General features: G+C 40.7%; 1 protein-coding gene across 3 annotated transcripts in view; it reads right to left on the bottom strand.

Annotated features, from left to right (window-relative positions):
• Nucleotides 1–20,970, bottom strand: part of HTR2A (5-hydroxytryptamine receptor 2A) — a 77,095-nt gene that overhangs the window by 20,643 nt on the left and 35,482 nt on the right. The window lies entirely within an intron of this gene.

Below are 20,970 nucleotides of genomic sequence, written 5' to 3'. Positions count from 1 at the left end.
TAAATCAAGTCATTTTATAGCTCCTCACTTTGTCCTCATTAAGTAAATCTATTAATTTTCCCAAAGGCTCAGGCTAACTTCCCAAACCAAAATAAAGTGGAGAATTTATGGAAAGGGAAAGAAATGTGCCTTCCATCCCTCCCTGAACTTGATCATGAGTTAAATGGAAAAAAAAGTGTTGAGTGAGGTTATTGTGTTAAGCCACACATCCTTCTTTCAATTCTCTGAGTGTTATGATTAAACCTTCCAAAAGGTTTTAAACTTTGTGTTCTGCTCCAGGGAACATAGGATACTTGGGAGAAGTGCTCAGTCTCCCTGAAGTATAAACAGTTGTGCACTGTCTAAGCTGGTGGCCTAATTACCCCATCATAGATTCCTAGAAAGGCTGTCTCTTGCTCTTCTCACCCTCACTCCTTTCCTTTCTGTTACATCACCCAGAAATTGTGCTTTCAATGTGATTGTCTTGTATTAAAGGGTAAAGAGACTCAATTCTGACTTGTAGAATCTGGATGGCCAGCCATCACCATGACACCTGGCAGCCCATCCATGTCTTTATCCCAGGACAGATTGATTCCATCTAGTGCTTCCCCTGTCAACATATTATGAAGCCCAAAAAGAATCTGAATGATATGATCTTAATGTGACTGTTCAACTTTCTCAGTTTCTGACAAGGTCATACATACAGTGTTCTCTCTTTTCCTTATGTCATGTCTTGAACTATTCAGAAGAGTATTACACCGAACCTGATAGCCAATCACATAGTGTGATCCAAGGAGCTCCCAGGACCTGCCTGCTCCCTTCTGCACGCGACTTTCCTAAGCAGCTCACATGCTGCACTGCGGTGTCCCACTCTTAGGGAGAGGTCCCATTTTGTGCACCTATAATACTTCAGAGGGTAATTTGATCCAGGTTCAACTTGTAATGGCACCAAGGTGCACAGCAGGGGAGACTCCCGAGGGTGCTGCTCTGGGAAAGCAAGGCCATCAGGGGAGAGAAGCTGTGAAGAACAGTGCAGGAATGCCGGCCAGAGAGGGTTGTGGTATCTGCGGCACGTCGGGTCATTCCTAGAAGCCCTGAGTCCCATGGCAGAAGGTGCACTGTAAATAGTAACCAGGAGGTACAGACTCTTCCTCACTTCGCTCCGGACCAGTTCTAATGCCATCCCCTTCCCTGAGGTGCTCTACCAACCAGTGGAGGCTCCAGAATTTCTCTGTAGCAGGGTCCTAGGGGTAAAGCCAGATGGGCATGGAGGAGTAAGGCAAACTGTCTTGGGGCTACTTTGGCACAGAAGGCAATTTAGCTTTGATTGTATGATTATTTGTGGGTGGTTTTGGGGGCTGCAGATGGAGGTTATGTTCCCGAATCATATCTATATTTCTTGTAAGCCACATCTCATGATATTATTCAATACATCTCCTACATGGGGCCTTCCCCAAATTATTTCCCTCTGTGATAAGAACTCTTTTCCTTATTCTGTATTCCTTCATCACCTCCATAAATAATTTATATGGTGCTAAATCACATTGCTAACACCCTAGAAATTTTCTCTAGAACTGTTATTTCACCCATGAGATGATAACTTCATTAATGGTAGGAATGTCTTTTCTGACTGTAAGCCTCTCCAGCGTCTAGTGCAGTTCTGCTCATATGAGCATACTCCTTACACTAAATGCACACTGCTTACTGCATTGAGTGAATGCTTGTGGGACTGGTGAGCAAGTGAATGAGAGAAAAATGATAGGAAATTATAATAAATGTGAATTATAATAAATTTTATTGGCACAGTTTGAATTCACTGAATTATTTATAATATTCCCCTTCCTTTTTGCTGAGAAAGCACAGTGAATGAGACTGCCAATTAGCCACATAAGGCAGGAAGAGGCAAAAGAGATATTCATGAGATACTTAATTTGTATACTCTTCTGAGAGAACTACAGACATGATTATCAGCACATGAGCTGACCACCTTAAAAGCTAAAATCACAAGGGAAAAGATCAGTATAAAATGCAGTGCCTGAGTGGAGATCAGGAGACATGGATTTATTCCTCTCTGTTCTGACTCATGACTTGGATCTAGGGCTGTTATTTTTCACAAAGTTCTTTTTTGTGTAAATTAAACAAGAGTGTTTTAGGAAACTAGAGCATGATGTAGTGGGGAAAGCACAGAAAAGGGCCTCACAAGACACAGGTTTGCATACTTACTCTGCCAGACACTAGCTGGGTGACCTCACGCTGCTTGCTTTTAAAAGTCTCCCTCTGTAAGGTGGAGATAATAGAATGAGACCTTCCCTAATTTACATGTTGGGCTTTGGGAAGAAAACAATGTCTGAATTCTTTTGTAAATGTTTAAGATGAAAGTGATTATAATTTACTTAGCACTATGATAAACTTAAGACAAAGGACCTGTGAGAACTTTCATGAAGCCTAAGATCTTGTAGGGAAAGCAAAATATACACACATGATCTAGTAAGACAGCACTGCAGAATAGAACACAAATCAAGAGGCAAACTAGGTGACATGGATAAACACTCCATAAACACGATTTCAAGAGTGTGATACTCATGGTGAGTTAATGTCTCCAGGAAAGAGTTGATTGGAGATGGGGTTGCTGGGCTGGGCCTTGTGGGTGAGTAAAATCTGGTCCAGGGTCAGGATGAAAGGCAAGAACACAGGTTTATGATCACTGTACACCCTGGGCTGGAGTGCACCTGGCTCTGCTGGGGCTGAGTTCTGCAGTGTTTGGCATGCAACTGTGAACTCAGGGGCAAGCATACATGCTGCTTATCAGGGGCATCATGCAGGTCATCTCTCTGTGATAGCAATCAGTTTTGGTCTTCCATCCATTAGTCAAATATACTTGAACATACAGTGAACTAGGTACTTTAGAAATTCAAGAGGTACGTGAGTCTATAATCACTACTTTACAATCCAAGATTTCTCACTGTCATTCATGAACTCATCAATCTAAAACAAGGCTCGTGGGAACAGGGTGAAGAGATGCAAGCAGTGTCAGACTTGGCACTGGCATCAAATTGTGAAAAATAATACAATCAAGTAAATCTGTATTTGACCTGGATTTTCCTAAAGACAGCTACAATGCAAGAGTTTTCAAACGTTTTGGTCTCAAGACTTATTTACACATTTAAAAATCACTGAGGACTCCAAGTGATTTTGTTTCTGTGGCTTACATTCTTAAACATTTGTTGTATTAGAAATGAAAACTGAGAACATTTAAAAATAATTTATCAATTCATTTAAAAGTAAAATGGAAAAACCCATTCCATTTGGGCATAAGTAACATTTTTATGAAAAATAATTATATTTTTCAGAACAAATCAAAGAGTGAGAAAAGTGGCAGATTTACAGTTTTGAAAATCTCTTTTATTTCTGGACTAATAAACTACAGCTGGATTCTTATATATGCTTCTGCTTCAGGCTGTTGTATCACATACCATGCATCTGGAAAACCTCAGTGTACCCTCATTAAAGGATGAGAGGGATTTTCTCCCATTTTTATTGAGATATAACTAATGTATAACATTGTATAAGTTTAAGGTATACAGTATGATGATATGATACACATGTACACTGAGAAATGTTTATCACAATAAGGTTAGTTAACACATCCTTCATCTCACATAATTCCCATTTTCTTGCTGTTATGATGCAAACAGTAAAGCTCTCCTCTTATAGCAACTGCCAAGTATACAATACAGTATTGTTATCTAAAGTCATCACACTGTACCTCAGATCCCCAGAACTTATTCATCCTATAACTGAAAGTTTGTACCCCATGACCAACATCTCTTCTTTTCCTCCACCCCTTAGTCCCTGGTAGCCATCTTTTACTCTATTTCTATGAGTTTGATGTGTTTAGATTCCACATATTAGTGAGAGCATACAGTATTTTTCTTCCCTTGTGACTTATTTCACTAGGCGTAATGTTCTCAAGGTCAATCCATGTTGTGGCAATTGGCAGGATTTCCTGTTTTTTTTAATGGCTGAACAATATCCCATTATATTTTTACAAACATAAATGTATATTACACATACATTTTCTTTATCCATTTATCAGTGGACACTTAGGCTGTTTCCATGTCTTGTCTATTGTGAACAGTGCTGTCATGAACATGGGGATGCAGGCATCTCTTTGTGATAGTGATTTCATTTTCTTTGGTTATCACTATTATTATGAAAATAGTATTGACCTCTTTGACTTTCTGTGAGCATCTTAGGTGTCTCCAGAGACCCCAGGAATGTACTTGGAAACCCACTGATGTGGAGAAAAGCCGTTAGCTTGGAATCAGAAAACCCACGTTTGGATCACCTATGACCTTAAGCAAGCCACTTAATCCCTCTGATTATTTTCTCCTGTAAAATGGGAATTATTTAATAGTAACCCCTTTAAAGGATTATTATGAGGCATATAAAAGAGAACTGCTAGACCATTTGTTGTAAGTATAGTATTGTCTAGCTGACAGAAATTATACAGAAGCAGCTTTGCTTAAGGTGCTCACCTCATTCTGTCTAAAAGTCCCTTCTGTAGCTGACACCTCCTAATCCCCTTGTTCAGCTCTGAACTAGTTTGCTGTCATCCTTACAGCCTAGCTTAAAAATCTGTGCCTTGTTTGTTTCCTGCGTGCAGAGATCTGTTAATAGGAAACCAGTTCATCCATCACTAAGGGGCCTTGCCGAGCAAGGTTATCTCCCAGAATGGCTGGTAATGAACTCCTCAGCTCTCTCATTTTCTGTAACTAAGTAGCAAATGGTGAAAATTTAATGACCTTTTCTGTGGATAGTAACAATTAAGTCAGCTGACAGGAATACTGAGTAATGGGTGTACAGTGTGATATTGCTTTACCAAGTACACATTAGGATTCACAGAGCAAGGGTAAAAGAGAGGTTTCTTTTGCGTATTTCCTCTGTGGAATATTCCTCTGTGGGGATAAGCGTGGTCTTATGCAATCTGGGGCTTCTTTCTCAGGTGGCAGGGTTCATGGAAATGAGTGTGAATGGCTTTCTTCTCAGGCAGCCCAAATTAGTTCGTCAAAGACAGATCTGCTATAGCTTGTTTTATCAGTCAGGGTTCTTTGGTTTAAAGCAATAGAAGCTGATTTGGGCTAATTTACCAGAAAATGAGTTTAACAAAATGATATTGAGTGGTTCAGAGAATTCTTGAGAGGGCTGGGCTCAGGCTAAAATTCCAGGAGTAAAATTAAATTGCAGACCTGGTGTGATGAGGAAACTTCTGCTGTTTTCCTTGTCTACTTGTCTACTGAGCCCCAGAGGTAACAAGAACGGAAGCTCCCGCCTCACCAGTGCTGCTTCTTTACCAGGGACTCAGTTGTGCAATCACCGGAAGCCTGACGCCTCAGCCACTGCTGTGCTGGCAAAAACGGAGGCGCCTTTGCTCATCTGGCTTGCTCGCCTTGCTCTTTCCACATCGCTGTTTTGCCAGGGTGCTCCTGCTTGATGCTATCTGGGCTCTGAGCCGATGTCATATTGGCTGTAAGGGAGGCTGGCAACTTGAGTTCTGCTTCTTGGGAATTTCCCCAAATATAGAAAGGTTAGTTGAAGGACAGGCAGCCACGAATATCACGGGCACCCTTTTCACTTGACCTGCTTATGGCATAATTTGTAGCTGTTGGGCTGGGCTGGGGAGATGCCTTTTCCAAAGATGGCAATGCTAGAATTTCTGGCCTTTTCCTGTTTTCTTATGATTATACTCTTTGTCATCTCTGTACCCAGCATATGTTTAAGTATTTAATCCTTAAAAATGCGTCAGTCTGGAAGTCACACTCAAATAGCTGTGAACTCACACTTACAGGGCTAGTGTGTAATATGACCATGTTAGGTGGTGGCGTATAAGATGATAGGGGGGATGGTGCTTGGTAAACTGGATGATCAGGTTCAGCTAAAAAAAATACACATTTTGCAAGTCAAACAAAAAATATGTGCGGTCTCGACCAAATTTTCATCATTCAGTGAGCTTGGCACAGCGTTGGGGCTTAAATGAAGCTCCTCTGAAGCTCTTGTTTATTCACATGTCTTACGCGGTTCTCGTCTCTGCTGTGCGCTTGGGCTCGCTGTCCCTGTACTGATAACCACACACTATGCCTACCCCTGGGCTCAAACACATTTTTGTTTGGGTTTCCAAGTCCTGTACAAGCAGCGGCTTTCCCAGCGAGGGCGTCAGATGCCCTCGCCTGGTACGCAGTGCTGTCCTCACCCAGATGGATGAGCTTTCATGCTGATGGGCTTTGGTGAACTGCTTGAGCCATACCGGCTCCTTCGGCTCCTTCACGTCCATAAGGTGGTGTCCGTTAGGGCCCTAGGACTTGCTGTTCCCAGTGCCAGGAAATGTCCCTCTGCTGATATTTCCGGGGCTGTCTCCTTCTAATTGTTCAGCAGGGGTTTTAATGCCCTCTCTCCAGGGAGGCCCTTCCTGACACGTTAACATAAATTAGCTCTTCCCACCCTGTCTGAATGCCATGTCCCTGATATTTCTCCATAGCATTTATCGCTATATGGAATTTTTTTTGGGTCTATTTATTTGCTTGTTTATTGTCCCTTTTCATGAACATGAACTCCATAAAATTAGGGATTTTTCCTAAGATAGTGCCTGACACATAGTAATTAAATAAATATTAAATGCTAAATAAAGATTTACAGAACAAATGAACAAATCCGAAGGCCCACGGCACATAAAAAGGAGAGAAGAAAACAGTTATGAGTAGATAATAGGCTTCCTTATTATACTGATTATAGGCATGAGCAAGAGTTTGCCCAAATATAGGTCATTTGGGGTACTAAAAATTCTGATAAATCAAAGCTTTGTAGATGATGAAGTTAAAGCTATTAAATATGAGGGCTTTCTATAGATACCCAGCAATTAATAGTGATTATCTTTACAACCTAGTGCTTCTTCAGGGTCTCTATATAGTGGTGGTTATTATGATAATAATAATAATAAAAATAGTAGTAAATACTTGTGTGATGTTTCCTATGTTCCAAACACTGTCCTAAGTGCTTTATACAAACTAGTTCCCTTAATCCTCACAGCAACCCTGTGAATAGGTACTATTATTAGCTCTATTTGGTGATAAAACTCTTGAGGCACAGAGAGGTTAAGCAACACACCTAAGGCCACACAGTAAGTGGTAGAACTGGGATTTTGAGACTTGTTCCGTCTGGCTCCATAGTCTGCGCTTCTTTGCTTTGTGGCCTCAGCACAATCTAGCCGTCAGGTATGCAGCCTGGAGGGGCCAAACTACCTCACTTCAGATAATCTGCTGTTTAATAAGGTACATCACTCAGGCCTGGCTTCTGGATCCTGCATCGTCAGGTCTAGATTCTGAAATTCATGTTGCACTGTACTGATGAAATATTATGAGTGCGAGCCTCCTTCCTTCTGTGTTTGTGTATAATTTCACATTTAGAGCTATTTATGTGCTATCCATAGGAAGGCAACACTATGGGACCTGTTGTCCAGATCTTAAAATTAAGGAGTAATTACCTACTGAAAGTCTATAATGCAATCTCCCAGTTGGTTTCTTTTACTTTAACATTTTTACATTGACATTAGCAGTTTTAACATTGAAAAATATTTCAGTTTCCTTCGCTGTTTTTTACAATCTGATTCACCTTCTGTGGGTCCACACCTGCTTTGATGTTGAATGTTTTTCTTCTAATTTAACTTTTAGATGATTTCAGGGGTCGGGTTAGGGCAGAAATCCTCTGAAAATGAATACAAAATTTATGTTCTTGCAACTACATACATCTTTCAGGAGAGAGGTAATGCCTCTGTGATCTGTAACATAAACACAATTCCAAAGCACTGAACCCTGTACCAAGGATATGCCATGTTGTGCATGTCCTAGTAAAACCACAGCTTGACAGCTTCATAGTTCCATTTCTCTTGCATAGTACTTTTCTGAGAATATGGAAGCCATTTATATTTTTAAAAGACATTAAGGAACCCAAGTCACCCTCAAATCTAATGAGTTGGATAGTTTTAAGGACTTGCAGGAAAACGATAAAGGATGAGCTCTTTGATGAATTGTGTATTCAGGTTAAAACACACACATACTCACACCACAAAACACATTAACCTCAGCATCTTGGGTTACATACATGTTAAAATTGAAGCACTTATTAGAATAAGGCAGACCAAAAGAATACTTTCCCATCGAGTACTAAAAAATGGAAACAGAAACTTCTGAAAAAAATTTCACTTTTCGAGGAGGGGCGGAAGATGGCGGCGTGAGTAGAGCAGCGGAAATCTCCTCGCAAAACAACATATATCTATGAAAATATAACAAAGACAACCCTTCCCAGAATAAAGACCAGAGGACACAGGACAATATCCAGACCACATCCGCACCTGAGAGAACCCAGCGCCTCGCGAAGGGGGTAAGATACAAGCCCCGGCCCCGCGGGAGCCGAGCGCCCCTCCCCCCAGCTCCCGGCGGGAGAAGAGCAGGCAGAGCGGGAGGGAGACGGAGCCCAGGACTGCCGAGCACCCAGCCCCCGCCATCCGGGCCAGAGTGTAGGGCCCTCGATACTGGGAAAACAGGGCAGCAAGAACAGTGAGCAGGCACTGGAGGCTGGGCGACAGAGGGCATAAGAAAAGCGCGCGACCATTTTTTTTTGCTTTTTTGCTGTTTTGTTTTGGCGAGCGCTTTTTGGAAGTCTTAAAGGGATAGGGACCCCAATACTAGGGAAACAGGGCAGAAAGACCGGTGAGCAGAGGCCTGAGGCTGGCACCGGAGAATAAAGAAAAACGAACGACCACCCCCTTTTTTTTTTTTTTTTTTTTAAAAACTGTTTTTTTTTTAATTAAAATTTTTTTTTTTTTTTTTTTTTGTGGTCGTTGTTTTGTTTTGGCGGGTGCTTTTTGGAAGTCTTAAAGGGGCAGGGCGGGTCACTTAATCCAGAGGTAGGGAATCCGGGATCTCTGGGCACCCTAACCCCTGGGCTGCAGGGAGCAGGGAGGCCCCTTACGGAGATAAATAGCCTCCCAGCAGCTCCTGCTCCAACGCGACTCCACCACTTTGGAGCAGCTGCCCGAGCCAGGCCACGCCCACAGCAACAGCGGAGATTAACTCCATAGCAGCCGGGCAGGAAGCAGAAGCCCTGTCTGCGCGCAGCTGCACAGCACAAGCCACTAGAGGCCGCTGTTCTCCCAGGAGAGGAGGGCCACAAACCAACAAGAAAGGAAGTCCTTCCAGCCGTCACTCGTCCCAGTTCTGCAGACTATTCCTATCACCATGAAAAGGCAAAGCTACAGGCAGACAAAGATCACAGAGACAACACCAGAGAAGGAGACAGACCTAACCAGTCTCCCTGACAAAGAATTCAAAATAAGAATCACAAACATGCTGACAGAGATGCAGAGAAATACGCAAGAGAAATGGGATGAAGTCCGGAAGGAGATCACAGATGCCAGAAAGGAGATTGCAGAAATGAAACAAACTCTGGAAGGGTTTATAAGCAGAATGGATACGATGCAAGAGGCCATTGATGGAATTGAAATCAGAGAACAGGAACGCATAGAAGCTGACATAGAGAGAGACAAAAGGATCTCCAGGAATGAAACAATGTTAAGAGAACTGTGTGACCAATCCAAAAGGAACAATATCCGTATTATAGGGGTCCCAGAAGAAGAAGAGAGAGGAAAAGAGATGGAAAGTATCTTAGAAGAAATAATTGCTGAAAACTTCCCCACACTGGGGGAGGAAGTAATCGAACAGACCACGGAAATACACAGAACCCCCAACAGAAAGGATCCAAGAAGGACAACACCAAGACACATAATAATTAAAATGGCAAAGATCAAGGACAAGGAAAGAGTGTTAAAGGCAGCTAGAGAGAAAAAGGTCACCTATAAAGGGAAACCCATCAGGCTAACGTCAGATTTCTCAACAGAAACTTTACATGCCAGAAGAGAATGGCATGATATATTTAATACAATGAAACAGAAGGGCCTTGAACCAAGGATACTGTATCCAGCACGACTATCATTCAAATATGACGGTGGGATTAAACAATTTCCAGACAAACAAAAGCTGAGGGAATTTGCTTTCCACAAACCACCACTACAGAACATCTTACAGGGACTGCTCTAGATGGGAGCACTCCTAGAAAGAGCACAGCACAAAACACCCAACATATGAAGAATCGAGGAGGAGGAACAAGAAGGGAGAGAAGAAAAGAATCTCCAGACAGTGTATATAACAGCTCAATAAGCGAGCTAAGTTAGGCAGTAAGATACTAAAGAGGCTAACCTTGAACCTTTGGTAACCACGAATTTAAAGCCTGCAATGGCAATAAGTACATATCTTTCAATAGTCACCCTAAATGTTAATGGGTTGAATGCACCAATCAAAAGACACAGAGTAACAGAATGGATAAAAAAGCAAGACCCATCTATATGCTGCTTACAAGAAACTCACCTCAAACCCAAAGACATGTACAGACTAAAAGTCAAGGGATGGAAAAACATATTTCAAGCAAACAACAGTGAGAAGAAAGCAGGTGTTGCAGTACTAATATCAGATGAAATAGACATCAAAACAAAGAAAGTAACAAGAGATAAAGAAGGACACTACATAATGATAAAGGGCTCAGTCAAACAAGAGGATATAACCATTCTAAATATATATGCACCCAACACAGGAGCACCAGCATATGTGAAACAAATACTAACAGAACTAAAGGGGGATATAGACTGCAATGCATTCATTCTAGGAGACTTCAACACACCACTCACCCCAAAAGATAGATCCACTGGGCAGAAAATAAGTAAGGACACGGAAGCACTGAACAACACAGTAGAGCAGATGGACCTAATAGACATCTATAGAACTCTACATCCAAAAGCAGCGGGATATACATTCTTCTCAAGTGCACATGGAACATTCTCCAGAATAGACCACATACTAGGCCACAAAAAGAGCCTCAGAAAATTCCAAAAGATTGAAATCCTACCAACCAACTTTTCAGACCACAAAGGCATAAAACTAGAAATAAACTGTACAAAGAAAGCAAAGAGGCTCACGAACACATGGAGGCTTAACAACACGCTCCTAAATAATCAATGGATCAATGATCAAATCAAAATGGAGATCCAGCAATATATGGAAACAAATGACAACAACAACACTAAGCCCCAACTTCTGTGGGACACAGCAAAAGCAGTCTTAAGAGGAAAGTATATAGCAATCCAAGCATATTTAAAAAAGGAAGAGCAATCCCAAATGAATGGTCTAATGTCACAATTATCGAAATTGGAAAAAGAAGAACAGATGAGGCCTAAGGTCAGCAGAAGGAGGGACATAATAAAGATCAGAGAAGAAATAAATAAAATTGAGAAGAATAAAACAATAGCAAAAATCAATGAAACCAAGAGCTTGTTCTTTGAGAAAATAAACAAAATAGATAAGCCTCTAGCCAGACTTATTAAGAAGAAAAGAGAGTCAACACAAATCAACAGTATCAGAAACGAGAAAGGAAAAATCACGACGGACCCCACAGAAATGCAAAGAATTATTGGAGAATACTATGAAAACCTATATGCTAACAAGCTGGGAAACCTAGGAGAAATGGACAACTTCCTAGAAAAATATAACCTTCCAAGATTGACCCAGGAAGAAACAGAAAATCTAAACAGACCAATTACCAGCAACGAAATTGAAGCGGTAATCAAAAAACTACCAAAGAACAAAACCCCCGGGCCAGATGGATTTACCTCGGAATTTTATCAGACATACAGGGAAGACATAATACCCATTCTCCTTAAAGTTTTCCAAGAAATAGAAGAGGAGGGGATACTCCCAAACTCATTCTATGAAGCTAACATCACCCTAATACCAAAACCAGGCAAAGACCCCACCAAAAAAGAAAACTACAGACCAATATCCCTGATGAACGTAGATGCAAAAATACTCAACAAAATATTAGCAAACCGAATTCAAAAATACATCAAAAGGATCATACACCATGACCAAGTGGGATTCATCCCAGGGATGCAAGGATGGTACAACATTCGAAAGTCCATCAACATCATCCACCACATCAACAAAAAGAAAGACAAAAACCACATGATCATCTCCATAGATGCTGAAAAAGCATTTGACAAAGTTCAACATCCATTCATGTTAAAAACTCTCAGCAAAATGGGAATAGAGGGCAAGTACCTCAACATAATAAAGGCCATCTATGATAAACCCACAGCCAACATTATATTGAACAGCGAGAAGCTGAAAGCATTTCCTCTGAGATCAGGAACTAGACAGGGATGCCCACTCTCTCCACTGTTATTTAACATAGTACTGGAGGTCCTAGCCACGGCAATCAGACAAAACAAAGAAATACAAGGAATCCAGATTGGTAAAGAAGAAGTTAAACTGTCACTATTTGCAGATGACATGATACTGTACATAAAAAACCCTAAAGACTCCACCCCAAAACTACTAGAACTGATATCGGAATACAACAAAGTTGCAGGATACAAAATCAACACACAGAAATCTGTGGCTTTCCTGTATACTAACAATGAACCAACAGAAAGAGAAATCAGGAAAACAACTCCATTCGCAATTGCATCAAAAAAAATAAAATACCTAGGAATAAACCTAACCAAAGAAGTGAAAGACTTATACTCTGAAAACTACAAGTCACACTTAAGAGAAATTAAAGGGGACACTAACAGATGGAAACTCATCCCATGCTCGTGGCTAGGAAGAATTAATATCGTCAAAATGGCCATCCTGCCCAAAGCAATATACAGATTTGATGCAATCCCTATGAAACTACCAGCAACATTCTTCAATGAACTGGAACAAATAATTCAAAAATTAATATGGAAACACCAAAGACCCCGAATAGCCAAAGCAATCCTGAGAAAAAAGAATAAAGTAGGGGGGATCTCACTCCCCAACTGCAAGCTCTACTATAAAGCCATAGTAATCAAGACAATTTGGTACTGGCACAAGAGCAGAGCCACAGACCAATGGAACAGACTAGAGAATCCAGACATTAACCCAGACATATATGGTCAATTAATATTTGATAAAGGAGCCATGGACATACAATGGCGAAATGACAGTCTCTTCAACAGATGGTGCTGGCAAAACTGGACAGCTACATGTAGGAGAATGAAACTGGACCATTGTCTAACCCCATATACAAAAGTAAACTCAAAATAGATCAAAGACCTGAATGTAAGTCACGAAACCATTAAACTCTTGGAAGAAAACATAGGTATAAACCTCTTAGACATAAACATGAGTGACCTCTTCTTGAACATATCTCCCCGGGCAAGGAAAACAACAGAAAAAATGAACAAGTGGGACTATAATAAGCTGAAAAGCTTCTGTACAGCAAAAGACACCATCAATAGAACAAAAAGGAACCCTACAGTATGGGAAAATATATTTGAAAATGACACATCCGATAAAGGCTTGACGTCCAGAATATATAAGGAGCTCACACGCCTCAACAAACAAAAAACAAATAACCCAATTAAAAAATGGGCAGAGGAACTGAACACACAGTTCTCCAAAAAAGAAATACAGATGGCCAACAGACACATGAAAAGATGCTCCACGTCGCTAATTATCAGAGAAATGCAAATTAAAACTACAATGAGGTATCACCTCACACCAGTAAGGATGGCTGCCATCCAAAAGACAAACAACAACAAATGTTGGCGAGGCTGTGGAGAAAGGGGCACCCTCCTACACTGCTGGTGGGAATGTAAGTTAGTTCAACCATTGTGGAAAGCAGTATGGAGGTACATCAAAATGCTCAAAACAGACTTACCATTTGACCCAGGAATTGCACTCCTAGGAATTTACCCTAAGAACGCAGCAATCAAGTTTGAGAAAGACAGATGCACCCCTATGTTTATTGCAGCACTATTTACAATAGCCAAGAATTGGAAGCAACCTAAATGTCCATCAATAGATGAATGGATAAAGAAGATATGGTACATATACACAATGGAATACTACTCAGCTATAAGAAAAGGGCAAATCCAATCATTTGCAGCAACATGGATGGAGCTGGAGGGTATTAGGCTCAGTGAAACAAGCCAAGCGGAGAAAGAGAAATACCAAATGATTTCACTTATCTGTGGAATATAAGAACAAAGGAAAAACTGAAGGAACAAAACAGCAGCAGAATCACAGAACTCAAGAATGGACTAACAGGTATCAAAGGGAAAGGGACTGGGGAGGATGGGTTGGTAGGGAGGGATAAGGGGGGGAGAAGTAGGGGGGTATTAAGATTAACATGCAAGGGGGGGTAGGAGAAAAGGGAGGGCTGTACAACACAGAGAAGGCAAGTAGTGATTCTACAACATTTTGCTATGCTGATGGACAATGACTGTAAAGGGGTTTATAGGGGAGACCTGGTATAGGGGAGAGCGTAGTAAGCATAATATTCGTCATGTAAGTGTAGATTAGTGATACCAAAAACAAAGAAAAAAAAAAAAAAGGGCAGTTCCTGTGTGGTAACCTCCAACGAGTTCTACACAAGGGTATAAAGGGCATATAAAAGTGTAGGCAAAGGGTCTGTTTGTGTTTATACAGAGGATCAAAGCCTAATTGGGCTACCCAAAAAATGAACTAAGATACGATATGAAAAAGAACTTCCAACATCTGCACTCTCTGGAAGACTCATGCCAGAAGATGATCATCAAAAAACCCCAACAAAGATCCACGCACTGCTACAGCTGTAGATGCACTCATCCCACCAGCTCCTGGACTTGCCATGGGAATGAGGAAGGAGATATCTAAACTGGCCTGTGCATACAGTAAAACAACAAATTTGACTGGATCTATACTGTTGGAACTCAACCAAGAATTTGGAGAAGTGCAAATTGTAGCGCTCCAAAGTCTTACAACTACAGACTATTTACTGTTAAAAGAACATATGGCATGTGAACAGTCCCCAGGAATGGGTTGTTTTAATTTGTCTGATTTCTCTCAGACTGTTCAAGTTCAGTTGGACAATATCCACCATGTCATAGATAAGTTTTCACAAATGCCTAAGGTGCCTAACTGGTTTTCTTGGTTTCACTGGAGATGGCTGGTAATTACAGGTATGCTTTGGTTATGTAACTATACTCCTATTATGTTAATGTGTGTGCGCAATTTAAGTAGTAGCTTAAAACCTATACATGCTGAAGTTACTCTACAAGAAGATATGCCAAAGAAATAATCAATCTTCCCATGTTTTCTTCCGCCTGCTACTTCTACAGCTTTTCTTCTTCCTTCCTAATTACAACCCTTAAATAGAATTCGTGCCTCGTATCAAATTTATCGAGTATCATAATTCTTCCAAGTGGTAAAGATACCTCAAGACAAATGCTGGGCATAGAAGCCACAGGGCATAAATATGCAAAGATGTAAAAAGCTAACCTTTTCAAACAATAAGGCTTCTCTCTCACTTACCAACTTAACATTTCCCTGTATGGCCCCGGAAGATGACTGGTTAGCCAGAGACGGGTAAGATTCCTCAAGGGAGGAACAACCTAAGACAGGCACAGTCGCAGGGGGGCCATCAGGTGAGAAATTGGGGATCAACAGAGGTGAGGCTTAGAACCTCACCCCCCCTGTTTTGAGAGAAATCTTCTGCATACGTGGATGTTTTATTGCCCTGGTCTAGCTTGGATTAACACATAGTCTACAGGCACACACCTGATCATCTACATTTGCTCTCTTACAACACTAAACTATGTTTTCTATCTTTATCTTTTATCTACCTACCACTTCAGCATTTTATTAAAAATAATAATAATAAAGAGAGAAATGTAGTATCCACACATAAATCAAGTATAAAAACCAAATGAGTATTCATATTTGAACTGACTGTTTATAGTTCATAATGCATGAGCAAAACTGAAAGTTTCTGTGATGACTGCCCTTGTACTGTTCACTATGTAACTTATTCATTATGTAAGAATTTGTTCTCCATGTAAGAACTTGTTTGTTATGCCTCAGAAGATTGGAGACTGACAAAAATTAGGCTTGGGGTGGATTAATGATTGTGCATTGAGCACTGACTCCCCTATACAGAATTTTATTGTCGTTAACAACCATTTGATCAATAAATATGAGAGATGCCCTCACAAAAAAAAAAAAAAAAAAAAAAAAAAGGACAGACTTCCAATGGTAAAATAAATAAGTAACCGGGATGTAATGTATAGCATAAGGAATATAGTCAAGATAATGTAACAGCTTGGTAGGGTGATAGCTGGAACCTAGAATTATGTATATAAATGTTCTACCACTGTGTTGTACACTTGAAACTAATGTAATGTAATACTGTGCGTCAACTACCCTTCAATAAAAAAAAATAATTAAAAAAAAAAATTTCACTTTTCAAAATCTCCACTTCACTTTAAAATGGTAGGATGGTTTTAAAGAAACTGGGAGAGAGGTCCTCTTTTAACAATATTTTGGGTATGTGAATTCAGCTAAATAAGCTGTGAACTTCTTGATGATATACTTATCACTTTTCTAAATTTTGTGATGGTAACAAGGACACTGTTTAACTAATTCTAGTCCATTAAATATTTAAACCTGATACAGAATAATGATCCTCCAGAAATGTCCACATCTAACTCCTGGAACCTGAATATGATGTGTTGCGCAGCACAGGGGAATAAAGGTTGCAGATGAATTTAAGTATGTTAATCAGCTGACTTTCAAACAGGGTGAGGATCTTGGGTTATCCAGATGGGTCCAGTGTAATCACAAGGGTTCTTAAAAGTGGAAGAGGGAGAAGGAGAGTCACATCAGGGACTCAGCCTTTGAAGGTGGGCGAAGGAGGCCTGCAGAAGCCTTAAGGAGCAAGGTCATGCTTCCGCCCCGGGAGGCTCAGAAGGATGGGGCCCAACCGGCACGTGTCAGGAAGATCAGCTATATAAAAAGCCATCTAGTAGACGGTAGTATGAATATCCCGGGCTAGGGTGTCTCTCAGTGGCTCTGAATTGTACCTTGGTGCTCCCTTCTGGTAGGATTGCTTATCAGACTTTGTTAGAACTTAGTATATTAGACGTCGCTCTTATGCTACAAGAGGGGCACGTAATAGAGCTCATGCAATTCAGCTCACTTCAGGCTTGGACTGGCTCCAGGTAGAAGCTGCTGGAACTGACTTTCAGTGTCAGGACTTCCATTAGAAATTTCTTTTGAGCCTGTATTGTAATAAAATATCACTATTCCAGGTCTGTCTTATCTGGTTTCAACTCTTTCCAGGCTGAAATTTGGCCTGGGACTTTGAGATCTAGATGACTAATAACTGAAGTTGACAGAGACTGTAGGCACAGGGATGTGATGACTAACATTTGATAACACTTGAGGCAGAAATGGATTAGTGCCTTTAGCCAGGAGATCATAGAGTCCTTTCTACCGCTGTTATGGGGTGAAGAGTGTCCTCTCTGGCCCCCCCAAAATGTTTTGAAGTCCTGATCTCCAGTACCTGTGAAGGTGACCTTATTTGGAAATAGGGCCTCCATAGATGATAAAGTTAAGGTCATCAGGGTGAACCTTAATCCAGTATGACTGACTTTACAAAAAGGGAATATTGGGACCCAGATGAGCAGATAGGGATAACACTATGCAGAAGCCTAAGGCAGAAATTGGGTGATGCATCTGCCAAGCCAAGAGTGCAAAAGATGGTCGGCAAATTGGAAAGGGAAGCAGGGTAAGGGGGCAGCGGGGAGGGGGCAGCGGTAGGGTGCAGACCGCCCTCACAGTCCTCAAAAGTGACCGACTCTGCTGAGACCTTTATTTTGGACTTATAACTTGTGAGACTTCTTTATCCCTCTATTCTAGGGGGTTGGGTCTTTTAAATGGATATGAGTATTAGATATACCTTAAAGTTTCACAGGGAAGATCAGCTTATCCTAGTGCAGCAGGCTGTCTTCAACCCTCAGTATCAAAATACTAGGGTGAGTGGGACACTGTTACAATCCAGTGGGTATACATCTTACATATACACTCTCACGTACTCTCAGCCTGGAATCACAGTTTCTCATTACAAGAATTGTAACTTAGGTTAAAAGGATATCATCATCTAATTTCTTACTAATTCATCCAGCATCTCTTGTTAAGCATGATGCTAAGCACCAAGATGCGACCTTGGCCAAAAAGCCATGGGCTCTGGTATCATGGAGCTTACAATTCAGAAGGAGGTATTAGTGATTCATGGTAACAAATGTCTAGGATGGCAGCAGTTTCAGGGTGCTATGAGGAACACTACAAGGGACACTTGACTTGGATTTGGGGACAGATCAGGAGAGCTTTCTGTAGAAAGTGATCCTAAGGCCAAGAACTCAAAAATAAGAGTTTATTCAGACAAATGATGAATTCCCTAGAGGCAAAAAAGCCCAGCACATAATAAGAACTCAGAGTAATTCAATATGAGGGAAGGATCCTTAAGAGACACGACCTGGAAAGGTACACAAGACCTTGTGAGCCATCTGGAGAAGTTTTAACTTTAACTTAAGGGCAATGGGCAGCCATTAAATTATTTTAGACAGAGAAGGAAAATGATCAGATTAATGGCCTGGTGGCATGGCAAATTGATTAGAAGGGAATTACACTAGTAAAGAGGCTGATGCAATAAACAAGGTGAGAGGTGACAGCAGTGGCAGCGGGGATAGAAGTGGGGGAGTCATAAGATAGAATTGGCAGAACTTAGTAATTGGGTGTGGGTAGAAGTCAGACTGAGGTTTTTTAGTTTAGTAAGTGGTATTCCTCAGGGTACTTGAGAATTGGGGGAGAGAGCGAGAAGTTTTAAGGAGAAGGTAATAAGTCAGTTTAGGGTACTTGGATTTGGAAATACATAGTATATCCAAGTGGAGTTCCTTGGTAGAGAGATACATGAGGCTGGAAGGCGCAAGGGATTTCTCCAGGACGAGCTCCCAGGTAGCTGTTGGAGGAGAACTCCAGGAAGAAGTGGGTACCGAGCTGAGTCTTGAAGGATGAATAGTGGTCAGGTGTAAAGAGGGAGACTTCCCTGGAATGCTCTAGAAAGAGGAAACATGTTGGTGAAGGATACCAGGATGCAATGAGAAACTGTAGGTAGTACAGAGTAGTTGAGCTGGAGTAGGAAGGCAGGACATAATTATTGATGGATCTTGCAGGTCCTGTTTATGCATGAGCCAGTGAGCTTCTAGGAAGGGGAGAGACTTACCATATCTGTGCTTTAGAAATTAGACTGGACACTATCATGAGTGAGCTGGAAATGGGAATAAGACCAAGTAAGAGAATATAGCACTATTTCTGCCAAAATATAAGGTCTAAATTAGGGCTGAGGCTGAGAGGAGAGAGAAGAAAGAATGAATTCAGGCTCTCTTGAGGTGGCAGAAGTGATGAACATAGCCATAGGCAAGAGAGATGGCAAGAATGATGCTGAAGGCTGTAGCTTAGCTGGGTGGGCCATTTGACCCGGCGGATAGCGCCAAGTTGGTGATGGCAGGCTGGAGCTACGAGAAAAGCAATGTATATGGACCACAACGCTTTGTTTTCCAATTTATTAAAGTCATGAGTTACTAAGAGATTGGAATATGTGCTCATTGAGAGAGTAGTTGCATTTCACCTGCAGTAAAGAATTTATGGTGATGTCACATTACCCTTTTCTATTGATACTAAGACTCAGGAATTATTTCACTCTGCAAAACTTTCTCTTTTCTAATGAGATAGCAATATTCAACATGTGGGGGTTGGGGAGACAAAACACTATAAGTTAGTATTTGTAGGGAATATTTCTTGCCTAGATAAATATATATATATAATTATATATATATATATATATCTGGAACAAAAGTTTCTTTAAATAATTTGAAGCCTCATGGTGCTTTACATGGATTTATTATTTTTTAGGTCACAGCTGAGATTATCAGAAAACCTTTCCCTGAACACCTCTAAATAGTTCCCATTATAGCTGTCATGGTACTATGTCCTGCCTATTCATAGTACTTCCATTAGCTTCAAATTATATTTTTGTTTTTTTACATATTTGTCTTTCACTATACTATTGGTTGGTGTCTGTGTCATACAGGTTGGTAAATATTTTGATTGTCACCTCTGACTACTAATTCTAGTCAAAATCTTTATGTTGCTGTCTATTACTTAGAGTCCTCCACAGTTAGATTAAGCAGAGAGATCACCAATGGTAACACGAACAAATTAAAGCAAACCCATAGTGTCAGATATGGTAAGTGGATGAGTCTGTGTGTATGGATTTGTGTTAGGGTCTGAGATGGGGAGGTCTGTGGCAATGGAGGATTGCAGAGTAATCATTTTTATTTTATTTTGGGTAAAAGTTTGCTTCCAAAGAGATAAGAGCTTTTTTGAAAGAAGTCAAACTATGTTGATTCTGTGACTATATTCTTAAGTGGAAGGATCCTGAAAGAGCCTTGCTCTAGAAGCTGGCTTAATTGAATTCTAATTGGCAGAATGAATTCTTCAACAGAACATATTTTATTTTCTAAAAATAAAAATGATACAGTTACCCTCTATTTTTCAATAAAATGGTCATTAACAGCCATCAGGGGCTGACCTTGACAGGTACCATTACTGAAATAATGAAGTCTGATGGGCTACTATTAGTAACATTTGCTAATGGTTGGTTTTACATTTGCGAGCATGAGATAGGAGTGAAATAGAGCTGCTTTTGCAGATGGACCACAGGGAGAAGGTAAGGGAGGAAGTAATGAAAAGCACAGGGAGCTTAATGAAAAATGAATGACTCCCAGGAAGAATTTCTACAAATGAGTGCAAATTCAAGCATTTATCTTTTAATCCCCATATTGAAAAGGTTGATTACTTAAAAATTAGATTCACCAGATGTTTTTGTTGTGTGTAGGAATGGGAAGCTAAGTGGGAAAATAGGAATTTATCCTTTTAAACAGTCCTAGTCATTTCATAACAGCTGGTAGGAAACGAATGAAAACAC

Source organism: Manis pentadactyla, chromosome 17, assembly GCF_030020395.1.
Source record: "Manis pentadactyla isolate mManPen7 chromosome 17, mManPen7.hap1, whole genome shotgun sequence".
NCBI lineage: Eukaryota > Metazoa > Chordata > Mammalia > Pholidota > Manidae > Manis > Manis pentadactyla.
The sequence above is the reverse complement of the archived record's forward strand: the minus strand, read 5'-3'. Positions and strand labels throughout refer to the sequence as shown.